The sequence below is a fragment of the Moschus berezovskii genome, chromosome 21, assembly GCF_049115385.1.
Source record: "Moschus berezovskii isolate FMDL1 chromosome 21, NW_MosBer_1.0, whole genome shotgun sequence".
NCBI classification, from domain to species: domain Eukaryota; kingdom Metazoa; phylum Chordata; class Mammalia; order Artiodactyla; family Moschidae; genus Moschus; species Moschus berezovskii.
The window spans coordinates 44920909-44929632 of NC_142480.1; the positions used below are offsets into that span (position 1 = coordinate 44920909).

Below are 8724 nucleotides of genomic sequence, written 5' to 3' on the forward strand. Positions count from 1 at the left end.
TGTACAGTAGAAACTAATACAACATTGTAAAACAATTTCACTCCAATTAAAAAATAAATTAAAAAAAACCCCATGACTCCAATTTCTCCCATATCCTCCTTTTATGCCTTATTATGGAAGAAATCACACATTTTAAAAAGGTGACAAATATCACAAATAGCACAATTCCAGGAAATAACATAATCTTTTAAATCAAGTAACTGACTGAAAAAAACTTTTATAATAATTTTTTCCTATAGTTTGTCTTGGTACTGCTTGTCTCCTGGCATGAAAATAACTTTGAAACATCATTTTCTAGAGATAGAACAGAAAATTTATGCTTTTCCTCTAACAGGATCAGTTCAGTTCAATTCAGTTCATTCGCTCAGTTGTGTCTGACTCTTTGTGTTCCCATGAACTGCAGCACGCCAGGCCTCCCTGTCCATCACCAACTCCCGGAGTTCACCCAAACCCATGTCCATCAAGTCGGTGATGCCATCCAACCATCTCATCCTCTGTCGTCCCCTTCTCCTCCTGCCCTCCATCTCTCCCAGCATCAAGGTCTTTTTAAATGAGTCAGCTCTTCGCACGAGGTGGCCAAAGTATTGGAGTTTCAGCTTTAGCATCAGTCCTTCCAATGAACACCCAGGACTGATCTCCTTTAGGATGGACTGGTTGGATATCCTTGCAGTCCAAGGGACTCTCAAACACCACAATTCAAAAGCATCAATTCTTCTGCGCTCAGCTTTCTTTATACTCCTACTCACATCCATACATGACCACTGGAAAAACCGTAGCCTTGACTAGACGGACCTTTGTTGACAAAGAAATATCTCTGCTTTTTATTTTTTTTTCATTTTTACTTTTTTACATAGTGAAAACTTTTATATTTGGAATTAGCCAGCTGGACTCAGTTTAGATGATCCCAATTTTGTTGGCAACATCCAAAGCATCATAGTCAGGAGCCAGTCGACCATATGCTTTCTTCTCTCCATCAGGCCTGATCAGAGTATTGACCTTAGCCACGTCAATGTCATAGAGCTTCTTCACAGCCTGTTTAATTTGGTGCTTGTTGGCCTTGACATCCACGATGAATACCAGTGTGTTGTTGTCTTCTATTTTCTTCATGGCTGACTCGGTGGTGAGGGGGAATTTGATGATGGCATAGTGGTCAAGTTTGTTTCTCCTAGGGGCGCTCTTCCAAGGATATTTGGGCTGCCTCCTGAGCCTCAGTGTTTTGGGCCGCTGGAAGGTGGGTGACGTCCGGATCTTCTTTTTCTTGTGGCTGCGGACACCTTTCAACACTGCTTTCTTGGCCTTCAAAGCCTTTGCTTTGGCTTCAGCTTTAGGCGGGGCAGGGGCTTCCTTCTTCGCCTTCGGCGCCATCTTCATGAAAAGGCTCTGCTTTTTAATATGTTGTCTAGGTTGGTCATAACTTTCCTTCCAAGGAGTAAGCATGTCTTTTAATTTCATGGCCGTAATCACCATCTGCAGTGATTTTGGAGCCCAGAAATTAAAGTCAGCCACTGTTTCCACTGTTTCCCCATCTATTTGCCATGAAGTGATGGGACCGGATGCCATGATCTTAGTTTTCTGAATGTCAAGCTTTAAGCCAACTTTTTCACTCTCCTCTTTCACTTTCATCAATACTTTGTTTTGCAAATTTTACAAAAACATAACATAATGTGAATAACTAGGGCCCCTCTCAGACTCTTGGATGACGTCTGTGCAAATGAGGGGCCCTGAAACTTAAACTTCATTAGTTTCATGAAAAATTTGCCACTGCATAGAGTTGTTGTAAGGCTTAACTAAATTAATATATGGAAGCATTTAGAATAGTCTCATTAAGTGCTCAATAAATATATTAATTATACATTACTGATATGGAAATAGATAAATACAGCAGACTAGCCAATCTAGAAAGAGACTCAATTACATATATACATTTATTTATTGGAGGTAGATTATATTGCACTCTCCAAAATACATACCTGAAAGAATAAATCTATGTAGTAAAGAAGACAATGATAACAAAGGAGAAAAGAAGAACAATAAGAATACAAAAGAACCAAAATAAAGTGCAAGTGAAATGATCTGGTTTTGAGGTGGGGAATTTCTTCCTAAACATAACACTAAGATTAAATCCATAAAATAAAAATACTAGCAGATTTGACTACAAAAAATGTTAACTTCTGTCCATCTACAAATAAAGCATATTAATATTAAAAGTAAAGAGACAGGGACTTCTCTGGTGGTCCAGGGACTAAAAGTCTGTGCTTCCATTTCCAGGGGCCTGGGCTTGATTCCTGGTCAGGGAACTAGATCCTGCATGCTGCAACTAAAGATCCCACATGCCACAATGACGACTGAAGTTCCCATGTGTTGCAACTAAGACCTGGTGGAGGAAAATGAGTAAGTAAATAAAAATAAATATTTTTTAAAAAGTAAAGAGACAAACTAGAAAAAAATGTGTAACTTTTATGACAAAAGAACAACATCCTTAATATGCAAAGAGCCCTTGTAAATCAGTAAGATAAACACCCACTTACACCCTTTTTAAATGGACACAGGACACGAAAAAGGAATGCATAGAAGTATAACCTTTCTGAAGAATGACTCAGAAATGTGTATTCCACAGTTAAAAATGTATGTATCTTTTTTCCCAGTAATTCAACCTATGGTAATTTATCCTGAGGAAAGAAGATCAAAGTATAGAATAAAATCGGAGAAGGAAATGCAATCCACTCCAGTATTCTTGCTTGGGAAATCCATGGTCAGAGGAGACTGCTGGCTAAGGCCATAGGGTTGCAAAGAGTTGGACATGACTGAAGTGATTTAGCATGCATAGAATAAAACCACCACCACCACGGATATCAAAGCATGATTATAAGTTTAAAAAATGAAAATAGCCTAGACAGATTATTGGTTAGGTAAATTATGGTACAACCAATCATATGCCAGAACAATAAATACCTACAGCGGAATGTTTATTGGTATAAGAACCAGTTCTCAACTCATAAAGCTGAGTGAAAGAGGGGGTTACAAAGCAAAATATAGAGCGTACCATTTTTTCCTATAGGCTCAAGAGGTCACCACTTTGTTTTAATGTCTATATTATATGTATAAAAAAGATGAAGTTTATAACCACTGTTGTTAATTTGCTATATTGCAGGATGATGGAATTGTGAGCGATTCCACTCACTTTATATTACTCTTCTCATTTGAGGTTAGGAAAGAGGTAGGGGACTTCCCTGGTGGTCCAATGGTTAAGACTTACCTTTCAATGCAGGGAGTGCAGGTTCAATCCCTGGTTGGGCAGCTAAGATCCCACATGCATCACAGCCATAATACCAAAACATAAAAAAAAAGAAGATGAAGAAATATTGTATTCAATAAAGACTTTAAAAATTGTCCACATCAAAACAAACTTTTAAAAAATAAAAAGGTAAAAATATTGTGAGATTTGACTACAATACAATAAGTCAATCCTGGGTGTTCATTGGAAGGACTGATGCTAAAGCTGAAACTCCAATACTGTGGCCACCTCATGCGACGAGTTAACTCACTGGAAAAGACTCTGATGCTGGGAAGGATTGGGGGCAGGAGGAGAAGGGGACGACAGAGAATGAGATGGGTGGATGGCATCACCGACTCGATGGACATGAGTTTGAGTGAACTCCGGGAGTTGGTGATGGACAGGGAGGCCTGGCGTGCTGTGATTCATGAGGTTGCAAAGACTCGGACACGACTGAGCGACTGAACTGAACTGAACTCGACTGAGCGACTGAACTGAACTGAACTGAACTGGTAAGTTACAGCAAGGACACCTGCATGTCTGTCATAAGATGTGGTTTATTTCTTTGTTTTCCCCTGAAATGCTGTGAGGTATCACCTCTCGTTTGACAAAATACAATTTAATTCCGTTCAACACTCATTTCCTACTCCCAGTGCAAGGCAGTGGAGATGACATTACAAGGATGACTAGAACATACTACTTTCCTCAAAGAAGCTAATAATTTAGTAGGGGGAAAACCCGCTGGGACCTGCATGAGCTAGAAATAAAATTTCTTTTTGGATTAAAAAAAAAACAGCAGCAAAGGCAATTTTCCATCCCCTAAATTCAGCTTACTTATGGAGCTCTTCTTGCTCTGCTTGTCATCGCTTTCTGGAATTCAGCCTAGGAAAGTAATATATGTCACCATGTGTGCTAGTTTATAATTAGAACAAATGTGAGGATTTAGAAGAAAAAGACCTATTGGCAGAAAAAACATCTAATAAAACTCTAGAAAAGGCAGTCAGGAGAATGAGGAAAACATCTATTTTGTAAATTTAATGCTAAAGAAAAAAAAGACAGTTGAAAAATATAAAACGCACTTACTATGTCCTTTTGATTTCTCTCTCTTTTTTTAACTTAATGCAAGTTTGTACTTAGATTTTTTTAAAAAAACAATAAACCTATAATTCATTTATAGCAAAATTAAACTTTTACAGAAAGATAATATAACAATACAGTTAAGTTGGGGCAATAGCATCATGAATTTATCCATAATTTCACCACATTAATAACTTTTATGTTTTCCATTATAATGTTTTCCTGTGTATTTTAACAAGGTTGTATTTATATTTTGTAATCTATATGCACTTTTTGTATCCTGCTTTTAACATTTAACATTATATGCTCAAATTTTTCCAAGGTCGCTACACAGTTTTGTAATTGTCATTCTCATGACTGCATTCTCATACTGCATCAAGTGTACAAAACCTTAATGTATTTCTCTGTTGCTGGAAATTTCCACTGCTTCCAGCTTTGGTGATTACAATACTGCTGCCGTGAAGAGCTGACTGCTTCTGTCTTTAGGATTTTTATGTTTCAGGAGTGTGTGAAAAAGTAGCTGCTCTTGGATTACCCTCTATTTGAAAGGATGAGTATTGTGGGTATAAATAGAAGCTAAGGTCAAGAAGCTAAAGGCAGAAAAAGACTCACGTGTCCAGCAGAAACTGATAAGCATGTGAAATAATATCCCTGACTCATAAGGCTGCAATTATGCCTGTGACCTGAGTTTGAGCTCCAGGGAAGAGGGTAGGTGTAAAAGTCAGAATGGTCCAAGACTGCCCTTATAAATCTTTTAAACCACTCCAAGTCTTCATCAGACTTCACTACGATAACATTAACACACAGCAGAGGCTTATTCCTAAGACCTCTGAGCCTATAATTTTCTCCCCACACTTCACCTGTTTACAAGTGAGCATAAACCCTTTTTGGAAATATGCAGCAGATGTTAGCCCTAAAAACCATCATCTCCTCCCTCTTTAGAGTTTCTGAGAAGGCTTTCCTACAGGCATGGCCCCAGGAATTAAAAAGCAAGCAGGTGAAGGGTCACCCTAGTCTGAAGCAGCTTGATTTCCCACTATCTCTCCATCTCCCTACTGATCTCAGAATTCCACCTTCTGCTTTCCTGCTCCAGACAGAAGAGCTCAGCTTTCATCCTTCTCTAGTGTTCTGTCAGCTTTCATGTCTGCTTGGGTTCTTGCAGGGCATGTTTCCCTGAACACGTCCCCGCCTCCTCCTGCCTTGACTGTCCCCTCCCTTTTCTTGGGCTCTTGTCCCAGCTGCCCAAGCTGGACTCATTCACCAAGGGCTCTACCACTGTGCTCCGCTATGAATGGTTGCCAGGGTCTCTGCTGAGTGGTGGTGGATTACCTGGATGCTCAGTGAATTAGCTGCCTCTTCTTGGTCCTTCTCTGAGAGGTCTCTTTTCTTCACCTGACTGCCATCCCTTGAGGCTCTTCAGGAGCAGGGGAGACAATCTCTAGTTTCATCCATTATGCTGCAAAAACCATTACTTCATTCTTTTTAATGGCTGAGCAATATCCCACTGTATGTATGTACCACATCTTCTTTATCCATTCCACTGTCAATGGACATTTAGGTTGCTTCCATGCCCTGGCTATTGTCAGTACTGCTGCAATGAACACTGGGGTACGTGTGTCCTTTTGGGCCATGTCTTACTGAGTGAAGTAAGTCAGACAGAGAAAGAGAAAAATCCTATGACATCCTTAATATGCAGAATCTAAAAAGAAATGATATAAATAAGCTTATTTAAAAACAGATACAGACTCACAGACTTAGAGAAGGAACTTATGGTTGCCAGGGGGAAGAATTGGGGAATGGGATAGTCAGGGAATTTGGGATGGACAGGTACACACTTCTATATTTAAAATGGATAACCAACAAGGACCTACTGTCTAGCACAGGTAACTCTGCTCAATATTATGTGGCAGCCTGGATGGGAGGGGAGTTTGGGGGAGAATGGATACATGATAATGTATAGCTGGGTGCTCTGCTGTCCACCTGAAACTACCACAACATTGTTAATTGGCTATACCCCAATACAAAATAAAAAGTTAAAAAAAAAACAAGGGCGAGGATGGCTTTTTATTTCACCAAGTCAGTTCAAGCTCTCTTAAGTCCTCAACTCTGAGAGAGATGGACGTGCCTCATCTCCATGAGGAATATCTCTCTTCTGGTTTCACCCGGGAGCCACTCTTACTGACTTTAATGAGAATGTAATGGCTGAAACACAATTTTAGTCTGCGCCCCACCTGAGGAATGGGGGGACATGTCTACGCATCCCTAAGAGATTCGTGGTATCTTTTTGCTGAGGTGCATGGGACTTGTGCATGGGAAGAGGAGGTATTTATTGTCTGTGCCCTTTATCTTTTGAGCTCTGCTTCTTAAGTTCCCTCAGGCAGTAACATTCCTTCTGATCCAGCTTTCTGGGAGATGAATAAGGGAAAGTCGAGGTTTGTAATTTCAAACAGCCCTGGTTTCTTAACCCAAACATTTGTCCACTGGCAGGCCCTAGGGCCCTATGTGTGGTTTATTGCCTTCTCACTACTTTTCTTCCAAATACCAGATACCATAAAATTCTCATGGGTTCCCAGAATCTGTCATCTTCTGTCAAAATTTCACCTCCTGGGATTTCCCTGTTGGTCCAGTGGCTAAGACTCCACACTCTTAATACAGGGAGCCCCGGTTCTATTCCTGGTCAGCGAACTAGATCCCACATGCTGCAACTAAGTCCTAGCTCAGCCAAATAAATAATTTTTAAAATTCATCTCCTTTCTCTGATCCCATAAGAGCACACATTATCATGGGCCAGGATAACTGACACAAATGTTGGGTTTTTAGTCAAATAAATTTACATAAAGAGGAGTGTGTAGAGAAACTAGACTTGTCAATCAAGCAGAAGTCAGAGCACTCAGGATAGTTTACTCAGATGCCACAACAATACCAACAAGCACATACACATAAGTGCTGAGGTTATTGTTTCTGGTAGTCACTTTTCTCCTCCCTCCCTCCCTCTCCTTCTTCTGACACTGAGACATAGGTCTGGGACATGGGATCTTCTGCTGCAATGCTTGCACCTGGACACACCTCTCCATGAGCAACAGAATTTGAAGAAACTGTGTGGGACTAAAAGTAAGTGCATACATGCAGCAGTTGGGGAAAACTCTGGACGCAAAAGATAAAAAGAGACCCAAAACTCCAGCTGCCACTTCTGAAGAGCCTGGAGCAAAAACGGGTTTGAGAGACAATTGTGCATGCCCCCTGCACACCGCACCACCTAGGGGTGGGCAAACCAACTAAGTCATCCCTCCAGCCTGACCCCTGGACATACCCGTTCAGTTCAGTTTGGCCGTTGAGTTCAGTTTGGTCGCTGTTTGCGAGCCCACAGACTGCAGCACGCCAGGCTTCCCTGTCCATCACCAACTCCCAGAGCTTATTGAAACTCATGTCCATTGAGTCGGTGATGCCATGCAACCATCTCATCCTCTGTCATCCCCTTCTCCTCCTGCCTTCAATCTTTCCCAGCATCAGGGTCTTTTTTAGTGAGTCAGTTCTTCACATCAGGTGGCCAAAGTATTGGAATTTCAACTTTAGCATCAGTCCTTCCAATGTATATTCAGGACTGATTTCCTTTAGGATGGACTAGTTGGATCTCCTTGCAGTCCAAGGGACTCCTAAGAGTCTTCTCCAATACCACATTTCCAAAACATCAATTCTTCGGCTCTCAGCTTTCTTTATAGTCCAACTCTCACATCCATACATGACTACTGGAAAAACCATAGCTTTGATTAGACGGACCTTTGTTGGCAAAGTAATGTCTCTGCACACCCGTAACCCCACCCTAAATAAGGAGCAAGCTTACCCCCCTTCCCTGGAGAGCAAGCAAGGGAACCTGTTACTTGTTCTTGCTCCCTGATACTGCAGCAGGGACCCCAATAAAGCCTTGCCTGAATCTCTCGTCTGGCCTCTGATCAACTTCTATTGATTGGGGAAGGCCAAGAACCCTGGTCAGTACATAGCACTATCTCATCACTTATTTTTAAAAACTTTCTTGTTCAAAAATTCCATTTCTAATTCACCCTGGTTGCACCTAATAATTTGAAGTTGAATAGCACAAAGTATCAGAGAAGGCAATGGCAACCCACTCCAGTTCTCTTGCCTGGAAAATCCCATGGACGGAGGAGCCTGGTAGGCTGCAATCCATGGGGTCGCTAAGAGTCAGACATGACTGAGCGTCTTCAGTTTCGTGCATCAGAGAAGGAAATGGCAACCCACTCCAGTGTTCTTGCCTGGAGAATCCCAGAGACGGGGGAGCCTGGTGGGCTTCCGTCTATGGGGTCACATGGAGTCATAAACGACTGAAGCGACTTAGCAGCAGCAGCAGCACAAAGTAT

General features: G+C 41.2%; 1 pseudogene across 3 annotated transcripts in view; it reads right to left on the reverse strand.

The window, feature by feature from the left end:
• Positions 1–818: 818 nt before the first annotated feature.
• LOC129550341 (large ribosomal subunit protein uL23 pseudogene) overlaps positions 819–8724 on the reverse strand; it is a 30232-nt pseudogene continuing 22326 nt past the window's right edge. Inside the window, exons 1-4 of one of the 3 annotated variants that reach the window (XR_016035646.1) lie at positions 7662–7782; positions 5681–6050; positions 3257–3298; positions 819–2374 (exon numbers count right to left, since the gene is read on the reverse strand). The product of XR_016035646.1 is annotated as a large ribosomal subunit protein uL23 pseudogene, transcript variant X1 (transcript). Of the gene's footprint in view, positions 2375–3256; positions 3299–5680; positions 6051–7661; positions 7783–7958; positions 8098–8724 lie in introns of those variants that run through there. The other 2 variants (XR_016035647.1, XR_016035648.1) reach the window with 2 other exon arrangements.